At 44.2% G+C, this 24,194-nt stretch overlaps 2 long non-coding RNA genes and 1 pseudogene across 3 annotated transcripts in view; 2 read left to right on the top strand and 1 right to left on the bottom strand.

Moving 5' to 3' along the window:
• Window positions 1–4,169: 4,169 nt before the first annotated feature.
• Window positions 4,170–9,068, top strand: LOC140637558 (KATNB1-like protein 1 pseudogene; annotated as a pseudogene).
• Window positions 9,069–12,197: 3,129 nt separating this feature from the next.
• Window positions 12,198–19,610, top strand: LOC140637992 (uncharacterized). The gene is made up of 4 exons (XR_012035106.1): window positions 12,198–13,075; window positions 13,220–13,444; window positions 13,736–13,845; window positions 16,715–19,610. It is a non-coding gene; the product is annotated as an uncharacterized lncRNA (long non-coding RNA).
• A 15-nt stretch (window positions 19,611–19,625) lies between these two features.
• The window catches only part of LOC140637990 (uncharacterized), a 30,487-nt gene continuing 25,918 nt past the window's right edge, over window positions 19,626–24,194 (bottom strand). The window contains exons 2-5 of one of the 2 annotated variants that reach the window (XR_012035104.1): window positions 22,954–23,156; window positions 22,471–22,554; window positions 22,010–22,298; window positions 19,626–20,232 (exon numbers count right to left, since the gene is read on the bottom strand). This is a non-coding gene — a long non-coding RNA (uncharacterized lncRNA). The remainder of the gene's footprint in view (window positions 20,233–22,009; window positions 22,299–22,470; window positions 22,555–22,953; window positions 23,157–24,194) is intronic. The other variant, XR_012035103.1, reaches the window with a different exon arrangement.

Below are 24,194 nucleotides of genomic sequence, written 5' to 3'. Positions count from 1 at the left end.
CTCAACTGTTGAATGTTGGAGGCCACATGAACAAATCATATAAAGATCATGTTAAAAATCAACACTACTGCACACTGTCTTAAAAATAAGTGGTTGTCTTATGAAGTCACAAATAAAGAAAGGATTATTGAACTTGGGGTAAATTTTCCAACAATATCACACCTAGGTTTTAAAAAGTGCTGAATGTCGAAGGCAACCTGGATGGATATGCAGATGAGATGCTCTGGAAAGCATAAGGCACATTGGAAACATTCCATTAAAAGCTTTGCATTGGGAATGGGTAAAGCCGTATGTCTGCATTATAAACATGATTATTAACTATTAATCAGTGTTTATAGATTAACAGTGTATGTGATTTTAAGTATGTATAAATAATTAAAAGATATTAATTATTATATGTAGATATTTGTCTCTTTCATTTCTATCCTGATACATTTTTATATTCACATCAATAAATCAAATCCTTTTTTTTTTAAGATTTTACTTATTTATTTGAGAGAGAGAGAGAGAGACAGAGACTGCACAAGCAGAGGGGAGAGGCAGAGAGAGGGAGGAGCAGACTCTCCACTGAGCAGGAAGCCCAACGCAGAGGTTCATCCCAGGACCCCAGGATCATGACCTGAGCTGATGGCAGATGCTTAACTGACTGAGCCACCCAGGCGCCCCCAACGAAATCCTCTCTTAAACTCTCATTGGGTAAATGGGGCTGCTCTCATATTCAGGTCGCCTCACATGCAGTACTTACTCAATGTCTTCTATCCATAACCTCACTGTCATTGAAGGGATGGCAAGACCCTAACTCATACGCATTTTAGCCCAAAACACAGTCTGTCATCAGTCAAACGTTGTTGAGCTGCTGCTGTCATTTTGGAGATACAGAAATCAAGACTCCGAGGGATAGAAGACTGGGCCAAAGCACACAACAGATAACAGGCAGAGTTGGCTGCTTCTAGAACAGTTTCCTGACACTCCAGCCAAGGCACAAGCCAGTATATCAAGCTGGAGAGCATGGAAACGTTTCCTCCTCCACTGGGATCAGAGCCCCAGCCCTGGGCAAAGACTACAATGGCTTGGCCTGTTCGCCACAGAGCAGGAGGCCGTGGAGACATGATACTCTTGGATCTGGCCACCGCCCAGGCAATGCCACACACATATATTTGGCCTTTTGCTAATTGGTTATCAATTCATGAATGTTGTGAAGCAGAACTGACAACGTTTGATTTAGATTCCCACTTTTTTTTTTTTTTTTTTTTTTTTTTTTGCCATTTCGGACGTTATCTCTTTTCTGTCACATTCTTTTCATCGCGTGATAGCAGCACTGCACACTGCCCGTGTACTCATGTGAGCAGCACCTCCTGGGAACTCACTCCCAGCACTTTTTTGGAGGGGATAAGTTCCATGGAAAATTGTCAGATGTGCAATAATGTACAAAATACTAGGAAAAGGGCTTGGTGGAACACGCATTGCAGCTAGGTTGCTAATGCTTCAAGTTGGCCTGTGTGTTGGTCACTGACACTGAATTTAGTCATGTTTGGAGGAAGTTTTTTCTTTTAATCACATTTTATTAAGATGTGGAGACATATTCTCACAAGTTAAAAAAAGAACTGTGGTCTCCCAATATGATTGTAAGAACAGCACTTTACAGAAACATTAACATTCTCCTAAATCAGAAGCGTATGGAGAGTGTGTCTGTGCGTTTCATTCCTCCTCAGTTCTGGACAAGCCAAGCTTTCAAAGGGACAAGACTGTCCCTTGGTGGGGCCATGCTGCACTCATAAGAGGTTTTTTGCCTTGCTGCCTTCCCACTGCCTTCCCAGTGTGATTGATCAAAATGTCCTTTTTGATATCCCAACTTTTCCTTTCCATCCCCTTGTGAGGCCCCAGCTAGCTCTGAGGTTTCCCATAAATATTCTTCCTAGGAAATCAGTTGGGAATGGCATACCTCCTTCTCAGCACTTGGGTCCCAGGAGAGTAGGTGAGAGGGGGACTCAGTGGGTCCCCTGGGGCAAGGCCTTCATTGCCACCATGGGAAAAGGCTCAAGAACCAAAGGTCTCAGTCTTCGGTGGAGATGTGTCAGGGTAGACCGTGAAAATGCTGTTTGGAGTTCCCTTGATGCTTTCCCAGGGCCTGGGACAAGACAATCCTGACAAAAGGGACCAGGTCCCAGCACCACTCTACTCTTTGCCTTACCCCTTGCCTCAACTCTCTGTCCCCAAAACCACCTCTGTGAATGGGCCTCAAGGGGCCTACCTCTGAGTGTGGCTTATGTGGGAAGACCATTCCAGGTTCAGACTGCTGGCAGGGGTGGGGGAAACACTTCCACTTCCTGAGCTTAAATCACCACTGTCGAGAACAAACATTTATTCTGACACCCTCTGAGTGACAGCCTTTAAGTCACTACAAATTTGCTGATTCAGAAGGACCAAAGCCAAAAGGCAGTTGTTAATTCTCAGCATGATCTAGAATTTGTTGGTATAGACATCATTCTTTTCTTCCCTGATTTATACACGCATATAAGTCACCACCTAAACCCTACAAAGGAGTCTCACTGTTTCAAAGATCAAGTCCAGATCTATTAGGGGACCTTGCTTACCCCTATGGCCTCACACTGTACCACTGACCCCTCTTTCTGTGCATCCAACCATCTTGTTTTCTTCCTGGGGAGATTTCGCAAGATCCTTCAATCCTAGCAGGACCTCCATCCCTGCCCCAATTCTGCACTCTCGTAACAACTCAGCAACCCTTGCAGGACTTACATTAATGCAGTCAAGCAATTAATTGATTGGTTAGTTATTTCACAGTCCAGGATATCAGCTCCCAGAGGGCTTATCTGTCTTATCCCCAAGACCTTAGGACTGTGCCTTGCACATATAATGAGTACAAAATATTTTTTTGAATGAATATCTGTTTGAATGAATAATGGATCAAGGTATCAGACTGGGCAGCCGCAGAGTACAGGGGAGTGTTTGACCCAGCTGACTAGCTCCAGGAGTCAGAGGCACGCAGCCTGGGTGGGTGGCAGAGGCAGCCAGGGGACAGGCACAGGGCAGCTCAGCCATGAAGTATTTTGTAAGAAGACCTCAGGCTTCCCTGCTGGCTGAGCTCCTCCACTGTTGAGCAGGGAGGGCACTCAGACATTTGTCTCTCTGGTTCCAAGTTTTTCCGAGCAGCACGAGATTGGAAGGAAAAACAGTTTAGGAGGAAACACAACATTCTTTTATTCTTGAAAGTCTGAAAGTCTTCATGAAGAATAGGACAAGTTTGAGCGGCTGTATTTATTTGTCACCCTGAGTGGCCCAGAAGTGACCCGGGTCGTCTGTGGGAGTAGGAAAGTCATGCAGGTGATTGTGGCTCCCACGGAAAAAACTCTGGGGCTTTGGAGTCAGAAATACTTGGGTTCAGATCTCTGTTTCCGCTTGCTAGCTATGTGAACTCAGGCAAGGGACTACACCTCTCCTTGAACTTCAATAGCCTTATCTGTCAAATGGGCATAATTACTGTGTAACTGCAGGAAAGAACAGATCGTTAGGTGCAGAGTCTGATGCAGGGGAGGCACTGTAAGTAAAGAAGAGCTGCGATCGCTGATGGCTTATTACTGTTAGCTCCTGGAGGGATGTTCAGCTTTGATCCCACTGTGAATTTTGACCCTTCTTTTTTTTTTTTTTTTTTTTTTTAGGGGTTATATAATGATCCACTGTAAGGCAGGAGTGTATAGTGCGGTGAGTTTGTTTTTCAAATAAGAGGAAACATTTTTCCCCCTTTTAACAGCTCATTGTTCACATGTAATCCAATTACAGTGCTGTTTGGGAAACTTTACAGTTAGGATTACCAGCAGCGATCAATACTCTCTTGGCTTAGGGAGAAGGAAAGGCCACTCCATTCCGCTGCCCTGGAAATGCTGGGCTCAGGTGTGGAGACCCTACACTAGGTAATGTTAGAAAGAACACACACAGAGACACACATTCCTGGGCCATGAGCATGAGGCTCTTGTCTGCTCCTTATAAGGAACCAGTTATCATCAGGCCCACAGAAAGGTCACTGCTATTTCTCTCTCCTCAAGTGCCTGAAATCAGTTTTCCTCAGAGGGGTGAGGCGGTGATTAAGCAGGATAAATATGCTGCACTTCGTGTAACCAGTTATGAGGATGTTGACAGACCCTTGCAGCAGAGCTGGCTGTTTGGGTTTTTGTCTGATTCGGGGAGTCTCAGAAGACATCCTTGGATGCGTCCCCAGCCCCTCCCTGACGGGGGCAAATGAGCCTGAAGATCCACTTTTGCAGCCAGAGAGCCAACAGCAAAAGTTGGCCTGGTTGAGGAGCTGGATCTGGAGCTGTGTCTATGCCCTTCACTCCTGCCTGCCTTTTCCCATCACCAGTAGCCCTGGAACACTGATGTGTGAAGCTGGTGGCTGCTGGGAGGAGAGGGAGCCCAGAATATGGCAGGTGAGGCTTTCCCACCTCTCAGAGGGTCAGCTCTTCACCCCTCTCAGAAGTAGGACCTGGGGTGGCCACCCTGAAATCTCCAAGGCCTGAGCCTCACTTCTCCTGCTGCGTCCTCCGACCCATCCATCTGACTCCTATTCTCGGGGCTGCACTGCACCAACTCACACCCACGGCATAGTCTGACATCCCACAGTCTGGTGTGGACCGTGGTGCTCTCCTCGGCACACTGGTCTGGCCTCCCTGCCAACACCACAGGTCCTTCCTAAGCAGATGTACAGCTTGCACCTCATCTGTCACCCTGCAGGGACCAGCCCAAGAGCTAGGCCTAAAATAGGTGCTGGGGGAAAGCTTGTTGATGGCTTGATGGAAAGTTGATTAGGCCACATGGCCCAAAAGGCCTGGATGATCCCCTCCTTTCTGGGAGAATGAGTCCGAGGTTGCTGAGAGCTGGTTATCTGAAGGCATTTAGGTCTTTTCCACCTGACCCTTGCTCCTAGTTATGCCTGGAGCTGACCGGGGCCCAGCATTCCCCTGTCCCTTCCTCTGGCGAGTGGCCACATTTAAATCCACTTTCAGATTCTCCCCCAGTCCCTGTGAGAGAGCCCTGCTGTGTGCCCAGTGCTGTACTCAGACATCGGTGCAAGGGAGGCAGAGCTGCCCCCTGCCCCCAGGAGCCTTCTGTGTAGTTCAGGAGTGAAAACCCACACCGGGAGTACCTCCATCGGTGCCCTTCCCGCATTGACCTTTCTTCTATCCCTTGAGATTTTTTTTAAAGCTTTTAACTTATCAATTTCCTCCTGTCACTATCCAGAGCCTGGGAACTCAGACCAACTTCTCAATGTCCCCTTCATGGTTCTCTGACATCGTTTAAAGACCTTCTTGTCTTTTATGGGTTTTACTGTTAATCGCTATAACAGCAAGTAAGAACAGGAATGAGAAAGTCACTAGGTAAATACCCAGTAGTGCAATTGCTGGGTCGTAGGGTCGCTCCATTTTACTTTTTGAGAAAACTTCATACTGTTTTCCACAGTGGCTGCACCAGCTTGCATTCCCACCAGCAGTGTAAGAGGGCTCCCCTTTCTCCTCATTCTTGCCATTTGTCATTTCCTGACTTGTTAATTTTACTCATTCTAACAGGTGTGAGGTAGTATCTCATTGTGGTTTTGATTTCTATTTCTCTGATGCCAGTGGATATGGAGCATTTTTTCATGTGTCTGTTGGCCATTTGTATGTCTTCTTTGGAGAAATGTTTGTTCATATCTTCTTCCCATTTCTTGATTGGATTTTTTGTTTTGGGGTATTAAGTTTGATAAGTTCTTTTTTTTTAATTTGATAAGTTCTTAATAGATATTGGATGCTAGCCTTTTATCTGATATGTCATTTGCAAATGCCTTCTCCCATTCTATAGGTTGCCTTTTATTTTTGACAACAAAAAGAAATAAAAGGCGTTCAAGTTGGCAACGGAGAAGTCAAACTCTCACTCTTTGCAGAGGACATGATACTTCATGTGAAAACCCAAAAAACTCCACCACAAAATTGCTAGAACTCATACAGGAATTCAGCAAAGTGGCAGGATATAAAATCAATGCACAGAAATCAGTTGCATTTCTGTATACTAACAATGAGACAGAAGAAAGAGGAATTAAGGAATTGACCCCATTTTTAATTGCATCCAAAACTGTAAGATACCTAGGAATAAACCTAACCAAAGAGGTAAAGGATCTACTCTAAAAACTACAGAATATGTATTAGGAAATTGAGAAAGACACAAAAAAATGGAAAAACCTTCTATGCTCATAGACTGGAAGAATAAATATTGTAAAAATATCTATGCTATCCAGAGCAATCTACACATTCAATACAATCCCTATCAAAATATCACCAACGTTTTTCATAGAGCTGGAACAAATAATCCTAAAATTTGTATGGAACCAGAAAAGACCCCAGAATAGCCAAAGGAATGTTGAAAAAGAAAACCAAAGCTGGGGACATCACAATGTCTGACTTCAAGCTGTATTACAAAGCTGTGATCATCAAGACAGTGTGGTACTGGCACAATAACGGACACACAGATGAATGAAACAGAATAGAGAACCAAGGGGCAGCCTGGGTGGCTCAACGGTTTAGCGCCGCCTTTGGCCCAGGTTGTGATCCTGGAGACCTGGGATTGAGTCCTACATCAGGCTGGAGCCTGCTTCTCCCTCTGCTTGTGTCTCTGCCTCTCTCTTGCTCTGTGTCTCTCATGAATAAATAAGTAAAATCTTAAAAAATATATAGAGAACCAAGAACTCTATAGTCAACTAATCGGGGATCCCTGGGTGGCGCAGCGGTTTGGCGCCTGCCTTTGGCCCAGGGCGCGATCCTGGAGACCCGGGATCGAATCCCACATCGGGCTCCCGGTGCATGGAGCCTGCTTCTCCCTCTGCCTGTGATTCTGCCTCTCTCTCTCTCTGTGACTATCATAAATAAATAAAAATTAAAAAAAAAAATTATAGTCAACTAATCTTCAACAAAGCAGGAAAGAAAAAAGAACAATCTCTTCAATAGTGTTGGGAAAATTGGACAACCACATGCAGAAGAATGAAATAGGCCATTCTCTTACACTGTATACAGGGATAAACTCAAAATGGATGAAGACCTAAATGTGATAAAGGAATCCATCAAAATCCTAGAGGAGAACACCGGTAGCAACCTCTGTGAACTCAGCCACAGCAACTTCTTGCTAGACACTACTCCAAAGGCCAGGAAGATAAAGGCAAAAATGAACTATTGGGACGTCATCAAGATAAAAACTTCTGCACAGCAAAGGAAACAGTCATAGAGAAATTCATCTGCTTTAGCTTTTCCCCTTTACCTGAGACGGGCAGGGCCAGCCGAGGGGCCTCTACCAGCCAGTGGCTGTCCCTGCCTGCAGCTAGCTGCCCCGAAGTGGGACCTGACTGGGAGCAAAGGATTGCTCCTGAGTTCATCAGGTCCAGGACTGGGTCGAGGCACCACCAGTACTTAAGAAATTATGGCATCTGAACCCAAAATGTTAAAAACAGAAACTTTTGCAGTAATACTGAGGATTGCTTCATTGATGTTACGAAAAAAATAAAACAGAAACAGAAACAAAAAACAATGTCTAATCTCTCCAATAGGAACATGATGAAAGTTAAGAGACCTCCAAAATGGTTAGCTGCTTAGCTAAACAGAACAGTTAGGACAAGCTACAAAATGCCCAAATAAACTACATAAGGTCATCTACGGCAGGAAAAAAAAAAAAAAAAAAAAAAAAAAGTTCATTCTTTTCCAAATCTGTGTCCCAGAAAACAGTCTCCTAGACGTGGGGGCTGTGACAAGGCCGAGAAGAGGAACTGGCTTGTGCCAGCCACCTGCCTGTACAGTTACCCTATGAGAGTCCAACAGATTTCGTTGATTCCAGTGATTCTTCAGGGACAGGAAGCTCAATATCAAAATATAGTGAGTGATTTCCCCTGAGGTTCCTCAGAACTGTGAGACAAGGAAACAAATTTAGCTCAGCAGGAATTTGGGACTGAATATAGCTTTAACTTTCCAAAGAATGAGAAGTACAGGTGAACTTGCAGCTTGCTTGGTGAGGATAGGAGCCTTCCTGTACTCACTGAGAATTTATGGGAAAGAAAAAGCATCTCACCGGACTACTGGGTAGACTTGTTGCCTCTAGGAGAGTCACAACTTAGAAGCAAATTAGAAAAATATGTGATGATTGGTTTAACCTGGCTTCAAACATCATAAAGGTAGTGGCCAGAATAATCATCCAAACCAGAAATTATAAATGATAGAAATATTTAGATTTTAAAACAAGAATTAAGTAGATTATGGGAACTAGACAATCATTTTACTTTTGGTTTCAAGATATACTGGTCGTATGGCTAAGGATGTATTACAGCTGCATTCAGAGACTTCATTTTTGTTATTTGAAACATCCCAGGACCCTATGACTTCCAGAAACATGTCTTAACTGAAAATTTTGAACTATGGAAGAAATCAAAACCATCTTTTTTTCTTGTATAAAAAAGCCACATAGAGAAGTCACTAATGAAATCTTAACAGCCTATTTCACATCGAAGTAGAAACATCCAAAAGGGATAGCTTCAGATTCCATGAAGGGAAAGTGCCCTATGAAGATGGTTATTTTTATGGCATTTGAGGTTGATTCATTTGGTTATTTGGTAATGCTGTTTAAGAACTACTGGGTCTTAATACCATACTGCATATTGCATAAGAATGTAAGTTATAGGGGATCCCTGGGTGGCGCAGCGGTTTGGCGCCTGCCTTTGGCCCGGGGCGCGATCCTGGAGACCCGGGATCGAATCCCATATCAGGCTCCCGGTGCATGGAGCCTGCTTCTCCCTCTGCCTGTGTCTCTGCCTCTCTCTCTCTCTCTGTGACTATCATAAGTAAATAAATAAAAAAAACTTAAAAAAAAAAAAAAAGAATGTAAGTTATACTGTCTGAAAAAGAATAAGACAGGGGGTGTTACTAGGAACCACAAAGACTGATTCAAGATTGTGCTTCAGAAGTCACTGAAACGTGTGCAGAGATTTTCTCATGTTGAGACGATTTTGAAAGTTTAAAAATGTCACAGCAAATCATATTAAAATTTTTTTTTGTCTACACTGATACCGTGAATGCAAAATGCTTTCGTTATTAGTAAGCCAATGTATTATGACACCAATATCTGTTTTATAAAATTAAAACCAGCCATGCTGCTGCCATGATAAATCATGAAATTAAACCAGGGGTTTACATTCAGGTATAAGTGCTGGGAACTTAGGCAATGTTTTTCTTTTTATGTTTTTCTGTGTTTTCCAAAATAGCTATCGCCATAATTTTCTACATGATCAGGAAACAACTTTATTGAAAAAGAGAAAAGCATACTTGGGAAAAACCCTCATATTACAATTGAAAGCACAAAACAGAGGGCTTACTGTGTGCAGTTGCCTTATATGCATCTCAAGTATCGTGTGTGTGCTTACAATGGGGCCAGGGTGGGTGTTAGTGTCCCTGTTTTCTAGATCTAGGAGATTCCAAGGCTCAGGGGGTTACGTATCTTGTCCAAGGTCCCACAGCTCTCATGGGTGGACCAGGATCTAACAGTGTATCTGTCTCATCAGCACATCTCAGACACAACCTGCTTACCTCCCGTGTATAGTCGGGTGCTCACTCCCCACTCCCTGCCTCCTACAGGCTGAACCCACCCTGATCTCAGAGGGACCCTGCCTCCCCAGAAGCTCACTGCCAGCAGGAGGGCCAAAGCTGCCTTTAGAACAAATACATATGAATCTCAGGTGTGCCCAGGCCCCAGTCTAACGCTGCATAGCCTGTATCTCTAGCTCCTGTGTACCCTTGGCCCAACCTGATCTCTCTCCAAGTGACACACAGGTCACAAGAGAAGGGCACCACCACCTATGTCTTTTCTCTGCCTGTGGTCACATCCTTTGGCTTTGATGGTTTTGAACTTACCATTGCTGGGGGGACTCTCTTCCCTACCACTCAGCTCTCAGGAAACCCATCAAACTGTGTGGGCCAGGGGGGCTGGGAGTGGTGGTGGAACAGCCCCAAGGGCTCCTTCTTGGGTGCTCCCACCAGTAGCTCTGACCCTTGGCTGGTTGTGGAGAAAGTGCCAATGAGCCTCAGGGCCACCAGAGAGGATGCTGTCAGGAAAGGTCAGTAGGAACGTGCCTACAGCTCTATGTGCCTGTGGGCAACACACCCAGCCTTTCTGAGGACGGCGGCCTAGGGTCCAGGAGACCACACACGGGAAAGCATATTGTCAACCAGTAAGCTCTACATGAACATCAGGTGTGACCAGCTAGAAAGGGACAGGAATCAAAGGACCAGAATAGCCAGCCATGGGTTTCTTCTCTGCTTTATTTACTGCTGAATTCCTGCCATCTCGAATGGTACCTGACACACAGTTGGCACTCAGTAAAAATTGTTTAAATGAATGAATAAAGTGTCCTTGGTGGCTCATCCAGTCTTTTTTTTTTTTTTTAAGATTTTGTTTATTTATTCATGAGAGACACAGAGAGAAAGGCAGAGACACAGGCAGAGGGAGAAACAGGCTCCATGCAGGGAGCCCGATGTGGGACTCGATCCTGGGACTCCAGGATCATGCCCTGGACCAAAGGCAGGCACCAAACCGCCGAGCCACCCAGGGATCCCTCATCCAGTCTTTTAATATGTGGCATTTCACTTACCTGCCAAGAAAGCAGGTGCTGTGGGAAAGTGGGAAAAGGCACTGGAAGGGGATGGTTTCTCACTGTGTGGATTTGGGCCAGTCCTTGGTCACTTGAAGCCTCAGTTTGCCTATCTATCAAGTGGGAAGAATAATATGATCCACAGATATCATCCCAAGTGACCAGAAAATGAAAACATAGAAGATTTAAAACTTTCAGGTCTATGGTGCTTTTTATCTCTAACATGTCGGGTTACAGCAGCCCATGCAGGGACTCTGGAAAGACCCCTCTAGATCCTCACCTAGGTTCCGGTGAGAAGTCAGCCTCCGAGGTGAAAAAAATCTTTTATTTATTAGAAGTTGCCTGTATTAGAATGAGTCAAGTTATCTGTGTGGGTAGAAATGTGTTTATTTAGAAATTGAATTCCAGATTTGTGTCCAATATTTCCTAATGATCCATTTAAGGAAGGGAAATACGCCCATACAGAATCGGTTAATGAAGCCTTGAGAAACCAATAAATCTCTGCATCTCTTTAACAAATGGGCCAGCTCCTGATTCAGCTTGCTTATGTCAGGAGCCTTGAGGGAATGTAGTGAGCTCCCTAAACAGATACAAAAGCTCTTATTTCATCACTGAAATATCTTTTCTGGAAGGCAGTGCTGAGCTCCAACATGCAAACCAGCTTGGCTGTAATCCTCAGGATCCCAGACAACTTGTGGTGATGGCCTCCCTATTACGTATCTCAGATTGTCCCAGTGGCCCTCCTCCCTCCCATCCTCACCCAAACCCCTGCCCCTTCCCTCAAATCCCTCTCTACTTACTGCCTGGGCCTGGAGTCTCTTTGATGAGGACAAAGTTTCCCATTGTTAGTCAGAGAGACAGCCTAAATAAATATATGTGGTCAATGGTCAGTAATTAAGCACATTTCTGTCTTTGGCTTCTCCATCAACATACAGCACCCTCCTTCATTACCTGCTTCTTGAACCCAGAGACACAGGAGAAAGGTCTACAAGGAAACATGCAGCCTTATTTGCTTTTGTCCATGAAGGCCATGGAGGTAAGGTCCATAGCGTGCTGTGCTGAAGAGAGCCATGAGCTATCTAGGCACCACTGAGCTTTGGACAAATCACTTCATCTTTCTAATCATCAGTTTTCTCATCCATAAAATGAAGTGGTTCAACTAGAAATTTCCAAGTGCCTATCTAGTCCTAAAAGAATGCTGCCCCTATGTTCCCCAGGTCACCTGCTCCTGTCTGAATTCAGTAGAACATCAAGGATTTTACCTCTTGCCCTCCTGGAGTGAAGACAGACCCAGGGGACACCTGACACAGTGCTCTGACACTCTACCTGTCTCCACTCAATTACACGAGTCACAGGAAGAGTCAGATCTATGTGGGTTCTTGGTCTTTCCTGCTTACTAGCTGTGAGTGATTCTGGAAAATCTTTGCACCTCTGGATCTTTATCTCTAGATGTGAGTGATACATCCTGCCTGGCAGAGTCAGTGGGAAGTTACAGTTGTTTATCTGTTTGTTTGTTTAGGATAATGCCTGGCTCATCACAAGGATCCTCTTGTCATCGGCTCCCTTCCTTCCTTCTTGCTGAGTCATACTAGACTGGATGGGTCAAGAAGAGAGAAGCCAAAGAACAACCCCACAGGTGTATCAGTTAGGCTAGAGGTGAAGCTGCCAGAGCAAAGAGACCCACAGATACAGTGGCCTTAACGTGTCTAACTTCCCTCTTACGAATGGAGGTCATAAGATAGTCAGAGGTAGGAGGTTGGTGAGCCCCTCTCCTCTATGGGACCTCAACTTGCCACCACTTCAAGATCAACTAACTCAGAGCCCACCTCCCTTGGAGTTCCTGGAGCCCTCTCATCCACCGGGATCCCACGTGGTCAGCTCCTCCCAGTGGGCTCAGCGTGCACTGCCTCACAGTGCCAGATAACTTTGCACCACCAGGCTGGGAGCTCCTTGCTGTCCAGGGTCATGCCCCCCACCGCCACCCCCACCCCCATCTCAATTCAACTTCAGCAAAGTGTTTAGCTTAGTGCTTGGCACGCGGCAGGCTCTCCAGGAGGGTTTGAGAACTCCCTGCCCCCACCCCTATGAATGCATTCCTGGAGACTTGAGCTAGCCACAATTATGAAAGCTGAGGTGTTTGCTTAGTCATCACCATCTTACATATTTTTTAGCTTAATTACCGTGCAATTTCCTCATATCCTCCCATAGATGAAAGGCAAAAATTGCATATCTTTGGGGAAGGGAGGATGTGTAAAATTAATTCCTTGATTCATCACAAAAATTCAAGAAATGTGCTTCTCGCATACAGACACAGGGAAGTATCAATTTTCCTGTAAATATGCAAGATAAGAACCTCTGGGTGGAAGAGGTGACGGATGCCCAGCGGAGTGAATGTCTATACTACTAACCGTAAGTCTTATATAATTGAATTTTTTAGTGGATAAACTTACCATAGTTGTTAGATTTGGTAACCGCCCCGATCTGAGCAGCTTATAGCTAGCCATCCCAAAGACCACTGTAACTCACTCATCTACCTCAACGTTTACTTCACAGTTGTGCACTTAAAGGCAAACCACACTCCCGACGGGAACCAATGGAAGTTCTACTGAGGTATTTTATAGCTAGCATGTGGGGAAGGACACAGTTTGTTTTACCGGCTTTGAAAATCTTCAGACAAACATTCTTGTGGCCATTCTCTGTGTTGGATCCGACTTCAAGTTATTTCTAATGGAGCATCTTGGTCCTGCCCACTACTGCCCCTTTTAGCCCATTTCTCTAGTAAGTGAATATTATGTGTTCTTTTTTGGCACTGGAACTTTTATAAATATGTGTACTTTTTATACTTTTATAAATATATCTGCTTTGGTTACTGGTTAAAGCCTATGTCTTTACGCTTATCCAGCCTCATAAATAGGAATGCCTTATACAGTCATGCAGGTTGTGCACTGCAAAGCTCCAAGATGTGCTATTTACGTGGACCATGATGGCACCTCCAAAGCTATCTTGGTGTAACCTCTTTATTTTCCAGGAAAGCCTTGTCTCATAGATTACCTGCAAATTTCTCCGCAGATGTATGCTTGAACTCTCTGCTATTTGGTGTTCAACTGAAGCTTGATTGAGATAAGCAGCCCCAAGAGCCATGAAGTATGTCTGCTCCTGGGCACTGAAGGTTATAAAAGGTAAACAACCCAGGTAAATAAAAAGCTGTGGACCACATTGTTCTGACTCTGCATGCACTTGCTTTTACTTAATTACACTCTGGCATAAGGCATCAACCACACTGGAGAATGTAATAAGAAACATTATGAGCCTTACCATAGTTCTCTAAACGTTCTGGTGGAGGAGCCTGCTCACGATATACAACCTCTTCAGAAGGGCTTATGGGAGAAATTTCTCTCTGGTCCTAGTATCAGGAAGATGATTTTTCTGAAGAGTTTGATCTGAGAGACAAGCATTCCAACTGTAATGGTCCACGTGTAAGTAGACCATTTCCATGTGTGGTATTGACTGTTGGAAAGCTGAGAGGCAAGTTGGTGGCCCGTACTAACTCTTATAAAGACCTCATAGCATGTGTTTCATGTCCTTGCCTCATTCCTAGCTTCATCAACTTTAATAAATTTAATGAAAGCTATTGAGTGCCCACTACGTGCCAAGTGCTCTTCTAGATCCTACCCTGAGCTTAGACAGACGTTCCCATGAAGAAGCGTACATTCTAGTGGGGGGTACATGGTAAACAAATGACATAGGCATATTGGTAATATTGTCTATGTATTATATATATAATTACCTAGACATGCCTATGTGTATATGTAATACTACATATGTGCATAAGCAACGTTATATATGTATTATAAAGTTATCTATACATACACATATATGTAATATTATAAATATTATATATGCGTATGTGTAGTATTAGTGTGGTAAAGAAGTAGAAAACAGGGGTGCCTAGGTGGCTCAGTGGTTGAGCATCTGCCTTTGGCTCAGGATGTGATCCTGGGGCCCTGGAATCGAGTCCTGTATTGGGATCCCCACAGGGAGCCTGCTTCTCCCTCTGCCTATGTCTCTGCCTCTCTCTCTGGGTCTCTCATGAATGACTACTCAAAATCTTTAGAAAAAAATAAAGTAGAAAATAAATCAAGGAAGGGGAAGACGGTGGGAGAGGTGAATTTTAAATAGAGTGGACATCTGAGAAAAACGTTCTGAGAAGATGCCATTTGAGCAAAGCCTGAGGAGGTGAGGGAGTGGGCTATGTGGCTCCCTGGGGAAGAACATTCCAGACAGAGGGACCAGCTAATTCAAAATTCCTGAGGCAGGAGTGTACTGGGCACGTTGAAGAAACAGCAAGGGGGCCGGCGTGGCCGCAGAGCGGTGAGGGAGGAACCAGGACAGTAGCCGGAAGAAGGCCTGGGAGGGCTCTGGTGTGCTTGGATCCTGCGCTAAGATGGAAAGCATCTGAGGGTTCTGAGTGGAGGAGTGACATAATTCTCAAGGGTGACTCTAGCTAATGAACTGAAGTCAGAGGAGACAAAGGCACACCCCGGAGCCCAGTTAGGAGACAGTTGTAGGAGTTCAGAGGTGATGGGGCCTGAGTCTCTTGGTAGCAGGGGCAGGTAAGAATGAGTTATATTGTGGGTGTACAGTCGACCCTCGAATGTGGTAGCAGAATAGGGGCATAGCAGATTCGGACGTGCTAAGGATGAGGGGCTGGCTAGACACCAAGTGAGGATGAGCGAGCTGGATTTTCAGGCAGATATCTGGGCTGGGTGTAACCAACCGGGGGTGCTTGGCACCATGACACTGGAGGGAAGATCACAGGGTGAGTGTGGATAGAGAGGAGGTAGGTACCCCAAGAACAGGGTCCTGGGGTACTGCAAAGCTAAGAGCTCACCTAAGCATCCTATTCTCATTTTTTAAAGGCTGGTATTCAATAAATTGTATTATTTTCAGTTTCATAAACCTCCTTATATTGTGCTTAGAACAAGGCAAACATAGTGGAAACCAGGGCTGTAGCACTGACATCGTGTCATTCACGTAAGAAATGTTTACTCCGAGCCAATGACATGTCAGGTATTAGGAGCTGTGGATGACCAGCCAAAGTCTCTGGCCTCCTGAAGCTTGTGTTCCAGCTGAGGACAAGGACAGTACTTGACATGTAAATAAACACACAAGACAGTTTCAGATCATAGCAGGAGCTATAAAGGAAGTAGAACAGATAAATAGAGGGTAACTCAGGACAGGAGCTGTGGCTTCACTGAGGACATTTTATCTGAACTGAACCAGAGTGAAGAGGTAGAGCCATGCAATGTTCTGGAGGAAGAACATTCTGGGCAGAGGGAGCAGCCAGTGCAAAGGCCCGAGATAGGAGCTTGGCTTGTCGGGTGACAGAAAGTAGGCTGGCTGGTGCAGCTGGGACACAGTGAAGGGGAGAGCGGTGTAGGAGGCAGAGCCAGAGAGGGGACAGGGGCCACTTGTGCTGAGTCTTGCCAGCATGGGTTTCATTCAATGAAACTTTGGGTTTCATTTTAAGTGCGCTGGGAAGTCACTGCAGATTCTCAGCCGGGGCAGCGATGGGATGGGACTTACCCTAGCTGTGGAGTGAGTGTAGCACGGGCTGTAAGGAGCAGAGAGACTGGCATGGAGGGTGTCACGGTGGATGAGGGCCCGGCCACCGGGGGCTGGACTAGGACAGGCGCAGTGCAAGTGGGGGAGAGTGCGAGGCCTTGCCCATGGATGGAATGAAGGCAGAGAGAAGTCTTCGATGACCCTGGGTTTCGGCTTGAGCAACTAGATGGATGTCATTCCGTGGACGAGAGACCTGGCAAACAGGAAAAGGGGCGGGTTTCCCTGAAAAATAAAGAGCTCCTGTCCAGCTGTGCTAAAATTGCACTGAGATGCATGCTGGTCATTTTGCAATTCTTTGTGTTATCGACAAAGTCCTACATTCACTGTTCATTCGGCGTCACACTCCCACCAGCCATGTTTCAGAGTTTCAATTTCTCCACATCCTCACCAGCACTTGTTATTCTGTTATCTTTTTTATTTTAGCCATCTGAGTGTGTGTGAGATGATACCTCGCTGAGGCCTTGATTCACATTTTCCTAATCTGATGACGTGGGATATCTTTTCATCTGTCAGTTTCTGGCCTGCAGGGTTTTGGGTCCCAGGCCGGGATGCCGGGGCATGGCTGTATTTAGAACATGCTGTTGACCTTCCCATCAGATCTAAGCAGGAGCATGTTTCATCAGAGTGTGAGCAAACATCGAGGCCTTTTCTAAAAACAGATGTGGTTTTTTGCCTGAGAGCCCGGCAAAGGACATTAACGTTGTAAGTTTTAAAATTATTTCACAAACTTAATGAGCAAAGGGGGGGAAAACTACGATGAATAAGATAGAAGAAAAACTTGATTAGAAGAAAATTTTATTATCTAATCTGATTCCAAACTTGAATCTTCTTCCATACGTATGCTTTCAGCCTACGAGTGTCATGATGAAATCACTCTGCTTTTTAGAGCTCATAATGGTAGCAACCTCAAACCAAGGCCGATTAAACAAACACACAAGTTCGCCATCATCCGCACGCTAGTCTATTCTCTGATGGGACTTCCGTGAGATGCTGACGGGTCAAACAGCTTGGATCTTCTGGAAAGCAGCTAGCCCGACAGAGGGTGAAAGAGGAAACAGAAGGTGGGCAGCCGGCTGCTGAAGGCAGCACTGGTATCTCATAAAGGCCCAGGCCTACCACTTCCCAGCCATGTGGTTTCAGGCAAATTGCTGACTTTCCATAAACCTCCATCTCTTCCTCTGAAAAAACGCAGCTCAGTTTACTTACTTAAAAAGGCTGATTTGGGGCACAAATCAACAGTGAGCGAGGGAGCACCCACCCAGCCTGCTAAGAAGTGCTACATGAAGGACACTACTGGTATGTCATCTTTCCCCCAAACCCTCAGTAGGAACTCTCTTTCCTTTCCTTTTCAACCTCCCTCCTAGGTGCCAAACCCCAACCCCAGGAATAATGCCAGACCTTCAGAAGTTACTCAGCAGAAGTTGTCTTAGAGGAGACAAACCCAGGTGTCCGGATGAACAGAATATCAAAGAGATAAATGGATTTGGTCATTTAACAAATACTTGTTGGTGCCTCTTATGCTCCAGAGACTGTGTTAGGTACCAGAGAAACAGCTGTGAACAAGACAGACAAAAACCCATGCCCTCGTGGAGCTTCCACACTAGCTAGAGAGACTAGAAAGACTCCGAACAGATCGATCACCAGAGTGCGCTGGGGGTGAACTGGTGGGGAGTGCTCTGGAGAGAAACGAGGCGGGGAAGATGAGGCTGGAGATGGGTGCCTGTTGCTAAGGATGCCAATTCGCAGTTCTAAGGGGTGAATTCTTTGGAGGTGAGTTAGGTTTCTGGGGCTCATTTCTAAAGAGACCTCACCTTCCTTCCAGGGCAGCTGACACTCTGCTCCCAAGCGTGCAGCAGCTGGGCTCAGCCGAGGGCAATGTCAGGCCAAATGCAAGGAGACTGGCCAGCGCTGCACGCCACCCAACCCTGGGAATTAGATCACCTTGGGAAAGACTCTCCACCTTGGCTCTGAGTAAAAAAGGCCTGCACTGTGCTTCCTTAAATAGCACCGGACAGAAACCAGTTTCATACACTTCAAAGCCCTTCCCTGTCTGCATTGTATGAATGACACATTCCTATCTAAACTCACCCAGACTAACAGCCACTAATTTCCTAGCAACCCTGCCCTAACAGTTCTGGCATGGAATGGAATTAATTCTAGCACAGAACTGGAAGTTTATACTGCAGGAAAAACAAAAGACCTTTCAAAATTCTTCCTATATGTCTGCCCTACTACTCAATCTCCACCCGCATGCACCATCTTTGACCAAGTCCAACAGGTGGTTCTCTCTGTAGCACCAGGCAAGCCCTAACTGTGTGACAGCAGCGCTGAGAACCCTCTGCCTAAATAATCATACAGCTTGCATTTATTTACACTGAGCCACCTCAGGCTATTTCTTGACTATGGAATCATCCGTTTTCTGCCTCATGACCACTTTTGTAGGAAGCCCGGACAAATCTATACGGAAACAGATTGAGAATCACATCGTGTGAGGGTAAAAAGGCTTTAGAAACCCGGCAAAGGGTGGCAGGTAGGTTGTATCTTGGGCTCCTGTCCCATGTGCCTGGTGCTGGCTCCATGTGGCTCCGGTATGTAAAGGGGTCCCTCGGGCAGCCAAGTGGGACGGAAGCAAAGGATGACAGACTACTGATGTCCACCGTGGACGAGACACAGGAGCCAGGCATGCCCCTTGGATGTTATGTTGTTATGTCTGACCCAGTTCCAGCTTCTCATCTTACAAGTGAGGGAGCTGATACTCAGGGAATTGGGGTGACTCCATCAAGGTCACACTGCCACTGAGAAACAGCCAGACCTCGAACCCAAGCATCTAGATTCTCACCTGAGAATTGCTGTCGAAATCCACTCTTTTCTGCTCTCATTCATAACGTCTACAGAGGGCTGATTTCATGAGGCCAGGAGGGCCAGGGAACCTGGCTGGCGCTGTGTAATGCTTGCCATGTGGCCCCTGGTAATCTGCTGTCCAGGGCTCCCAGCCTGGCTCTTGCTCCCTCTGCGCCCTCCCAACAGGACTGCTTGCCTCAAGCTATTGTGAACCCAGCAAGGAGGGTGAGGGTCCTGCCCATGAAGAAATCTACAGTGATTCACAGAGGCCTGGACTCCTGACCCAGATCCTGATGTTATTCCCTTTTCGCCATAGTCATGTTACCTTCAGAATTCTTATTATCCCAGTTTGGATGGGCTCAGGCTTGTGAGAATATGCACAGAACTGCTTTTATGTTTTTCTCAGAGTGATGCTGACACACATTACATTTACTTCTTCTTTTTTTTTAATAATAAATTTATTTTTATTGGTGTTCAATTTGCCAACATACAGAATAACACCCAGGGCTCATCCCGTCAAGTGCCCCCCTCAGTGCCCGTCACCCATTCACCCCTACCTCCCGCCCTCCTCCCCTTCCACCACCCCTAGTTCGTTTCCCAGAGTTAGGAGTCTTTAAGTTCTGTCTCCCTTTCTGATATTTCCTACCCTTTTCTTCTCCCTTCCCTTCTATTGCCTTTCACTATTATTTATATTCCCCAAATGAATGAGACCATATAATGTTTGTCCTTCGACTGACTTACTTCACTCAGCATAATACCCTCCAGTTCCATCCACGTTGAAGCAAATGGTGGGTGTTTGTCGTTTCTAACGGTTGAGTAATATTCCATTGTATACATAAACCACATCTTCTTTACCCATTCATCTTTCGATGGACACCGAGGCTCCTTCCACAGCTTGGCTATTGTGGACATTGCTGCTAGAAACATCGGGGTGCAGGTGTCCCGGCGTTTCATTGCATCTGTATCTTTGGGGTAAATCCCCAACAGTGCAATTGCTGGGTCGTAGGGCAGGTCTATTTTTAACTTTTTTAAAACTTAGCTTACATGGCTATGAATAACTGACTCCTTTGATGAGAAAATACATTCATATGTAGATGTCACTGGAAGGGAAAAGGGACCAGAAAGGTTTGTTTGTTTTAAATTTATCATAGGATATCTTTCTTTTAAAAATAAAATAAAATAAAATAAAATAAAATAAAATAAAATAATAAAATAAAATAAAATAAAATAAATCCTAGCTCAACTGATGATGTGCCTTTTCCTTTGGCCCAAACCTGGTCTCCTGCCAGGTCCCACACTGGTCATCACCTCCTCCTGAAATGTTCTATTCTTGCGGGACAAACCCTGTTCTTCCCTTCAGGGTCTAAAGTGCTCCTTTGTCTTGGGGTAAGAAAAGAAAATTTGTCTAGTTCAATGGACTTATTTTGAGTATCTAAAAGGTGCCAGGCATGTGTCAGGCACTCAAGGCTTAGAAGTAAATGCAATAGGTCCCTGCCCACAGGAAATTTAATTGAAACTTAAATTGAGCCCGAGAAACACAGAGTTGAGCCTGTGTCATTTAAGCTTTGCCCTAAATCCACTCTTCTGTGGTCATGCACTGTGTCGCTTTTGTTCCCCACTCTGTCCCCAGCACTGAGCACAGTGCCTGGCACATGGTGCCAAGAAAGACTGGTGACTCATTGAATCACTGATTCCTTAATGACCACCCTACAAGGCACACAGCATTTTTCTCCTTTTACAGAGAAAGAACTGAGGCTGCCAGCAACTAAGGACCCTCTCCCAAAGTCTCCTGGTAGTGATGACCCAGGCATTTGTTTTTTAAATCCTTTGCTTTTTCTCCTGTGTAGCACATCCTACCACTTCCCTTTCTAGACCTAGTGTTCTCATCTGTAAATTCGGGGGAGCAGCCTAGATGATCCCATGATCCCTTAAAGCTCTAAATTTTGTAGCCAATGTCCAAAGTTGGTACTAGCATGCATACCCTATTTTCCCTGGGTGGGTTCTCATGAGTTTTTTTCTTAAGAGGCACTTCTCCTGTTCCCATCATACTTCAGCTCTTTGAGTTTAATATTTCATTTTGTAAGCTGTTTGTAGTACCCCTAGATCTGTATTCTTTGCTCAGGGACTTCTCATTTCTTAAAGTGCATGTCTGTGTAAACCTGCCTTATCTGGACTATGTAAATCACACACTTTACTTCCCCATGCCAAGAATTTCTCAAGGACAGCAGCCAGCTTTTGGTGCTCCGTGGCAGGCTTCAAAGAATCCCATGCCTTAAGATGGACAAAATATTCCTTGGAAATGACAACTCTCGATTTTAAAAGGAAAGATACAGATTTTTACAATTTTGTGGGATCATAAAACTGCATTTTTATATACTAACCATGAAAAATCAAAAATGAAATTAAGAATTTCATTTACAATAGCATCAAAAGGAAGAAAATATTTCAGAACAAATTTAACAAAAGAAGTGCAATACTGGTACCCTGAAAATTAAAAAAAAAAAAAAAAAAAAAAAAACATTGTAGACAACCTAAGAAAAAAAATACATGGAGAGATGGCCCATTTTTGTAGACTGAAGGACTTAATATTGTTAAGATAGCCACACTCCCTAAATTGATTCACAGATCACACACAATCCCTATCAACATCCTGGCTGTTTTTTTCTACAGAAATTGACAAACTGATATTAAAATGTATGTGGAAATGCAAGGGACCCAGAATAGCTAAAATGATATTGAAAAAGAATAAAGTTAGAAGACGTATTCACCCTGATTTCAAAATTGCAAAGTGTAGTAATCAAAACATTGTAACACTGAGATAATGATAGATATACAGATAAGTAGAGTAGAATTGAGAGTGCAGAAAGAAAGTCTTACATTTATGGTCAATTGATTTTGACAAGGGTATTCAGACAATCTGATGAGGGAAAGAGTAGTCTTCGTAACAGATGGTTCTGGGACAAGTGGATATCCACATACAAAAGGATGAAGTTGGGGGATCCCTGGGTGTCTCAGCAGTTTAGTGCCTGCCTTTGGCTCAGGGTGAGATCCTGGAGTCCCAGGATGGAGTCCCACGTCGGGCTCCCTGCATGGAGCCTGCTTCTCCCTCTGCCTGTGTCTCTGCCTCTCTCTCTGTCTCTCTCTCTCATGAATAAATATATAAAACCTTTAAAACAAAACGAAACAAAAAAATGAAGTTGGACTACTAGCTCACACCATGTACCAAAATTAACTCAAATGGATCAAAGACCTAAATATAAGAACTAACACTATAAAACTCTTAGAAGAAAATAGAGGTGTTAATCTTCATGACCTTTAGACGGGCAACAGTTTCTTACCTGTGCCACCAAAAGCGCAGGTGACCAAAGGCAAAATATAGGTTGGATTTCATCAAAATTGAAAAATTTTGTGCTTCAAAGACTCTATGAAGAAAGTAAAAAGACAAGCCACAGAATGGGAGAAAACATTTGCAAATTATGTATCTGATACAGGTTCAATATCCAGAATATATAAAGATCACTTAACAAGCCAAGAATAAAGAGACAACACATTCTTTATACTTTTCTGAGTTGTCCTACATGCAAGTACATGTTTTTAAAGTTGTCTGTCTTCTGTGCTGTTACTGTAAGTTTGCTATTAAAATATATTAAACTATACCAAATAAAGACCAAAAAACACAATTTAAAAATGGTAAAGGATTTGAATCAACATTTCTCATAAAAAGATATACAAATGTTTAATAAGCACATGAAAATATGTTCAACATCATTGGTCATTAGGAAATTATAAATCAAAACTATAAGATGCCACTTTATACTCACTAGGATGGCTATAAAAAAAGCGGGAGGTGGGATGTCTGGGTGGCTCAGTGGTTAAGCACGTCCGCCTTCAGCTCAGCATGATCCTGGAGTACCAAGATCTAGTTGCACATCAGGATCCCGGCATGGAGCCTGCTTCTCCCTCTGCCTGTGTCTCTGCCTCTCTCACTCTCACTTTGTGTCTCTCATGAATAAATAAATAAAGTCTTTAAAAAAAAAAGAGGTAATAACAAGAATAGTGAGGATAAGGAGAAATTGGAACCCTCCTTCATTACTGGTAGGTATGCAAAATAGTGTTCAAAAAGTTCAACACAGAGTTACCACATGATCTAGCATTTCTACTCCTAGGGGGTGTGTGTGTACATACATGTATGAAAACATTTGAATGCACAAAAACATGTACATGACTGTTGTTAGCAGTATTATTCATAATAGCCAGGAAGTGGAAATAGCCCAATACTCATCAACTAAGGAATGGATAACAAAATATGGTATATCCACGCAATGAAATATTATTTGGCAATCAAAAAGAATGAAGTGCTGATTCATGCTACAAGTTTTTGAGGAAATGGTTAGTGATGCAAATATTCTGGAACTGAATAGTAGTAATAGTCGTACAACTCTGAAGGTGGTAAAAATTATGATATATAATTACACCTTAACAAAGCTATTTAAGATAAATCTTGTGGGAAATTCAATGGAAAATGAGAGGTTAAGTGAAAATCCCAGGCTAACCCCACTCTTAGCACCTAGAAGTCTCCCCACAACTGTGGCAACAGTCACACCCATAGAACTCTGAATCTGTGGATATTCAAAGGCTATCTTACCTGATGATTCTTCAACCTCTCAGTGGGATCCCCACTAGGTGATTACCCAACCTGTGCTTGACTAGGCTGTTTTCTCCCTCTCCAAGCATTTGCTGAGTATCTACTATGTGCTCAGCTCTGGGCTAAACATTGAGAATATACTTTGTGCCATGGTTGTCTCTGTAATATAACCAACATGTATTTGAATATTTATAATATGTCAGGCACTTTATTGGTTTCTATTCATTTTTGTTTGCTTGTACCTCTTTTAGTTTGGGCTCTCCCAGAAACAGATCCTGAGACAAAGATTCAGTGGAAACAGTTTTTTCAGGAAGTGCAAACACTTACCACCTCCATGCTCTCTCTATCCCTCTCTCTCTCAGGAAAAAAAAAAAAAAAAAAAAAGATTTAAAAAAATACCTTCCTCCTTCCACACAC

Source organism: Canis lupus, chromosome 8 (genome assembly GCF_048164855.1).
Source record: "Canis lupus baileyi chromosome 8, mCanLup2.hap1, whole genome shotgun sequence".
Lineage (NCBI taxonomy): Eukaryota > Metazoa > Chordata > Mammalia > Carnivora > Canidae > Canis > Canis lupus.
The sequence above is the reverse complement of the archived record's forward strand: the minus strand, read 5'-3'. Positions and strand labels throughout refer to the sequence as shown.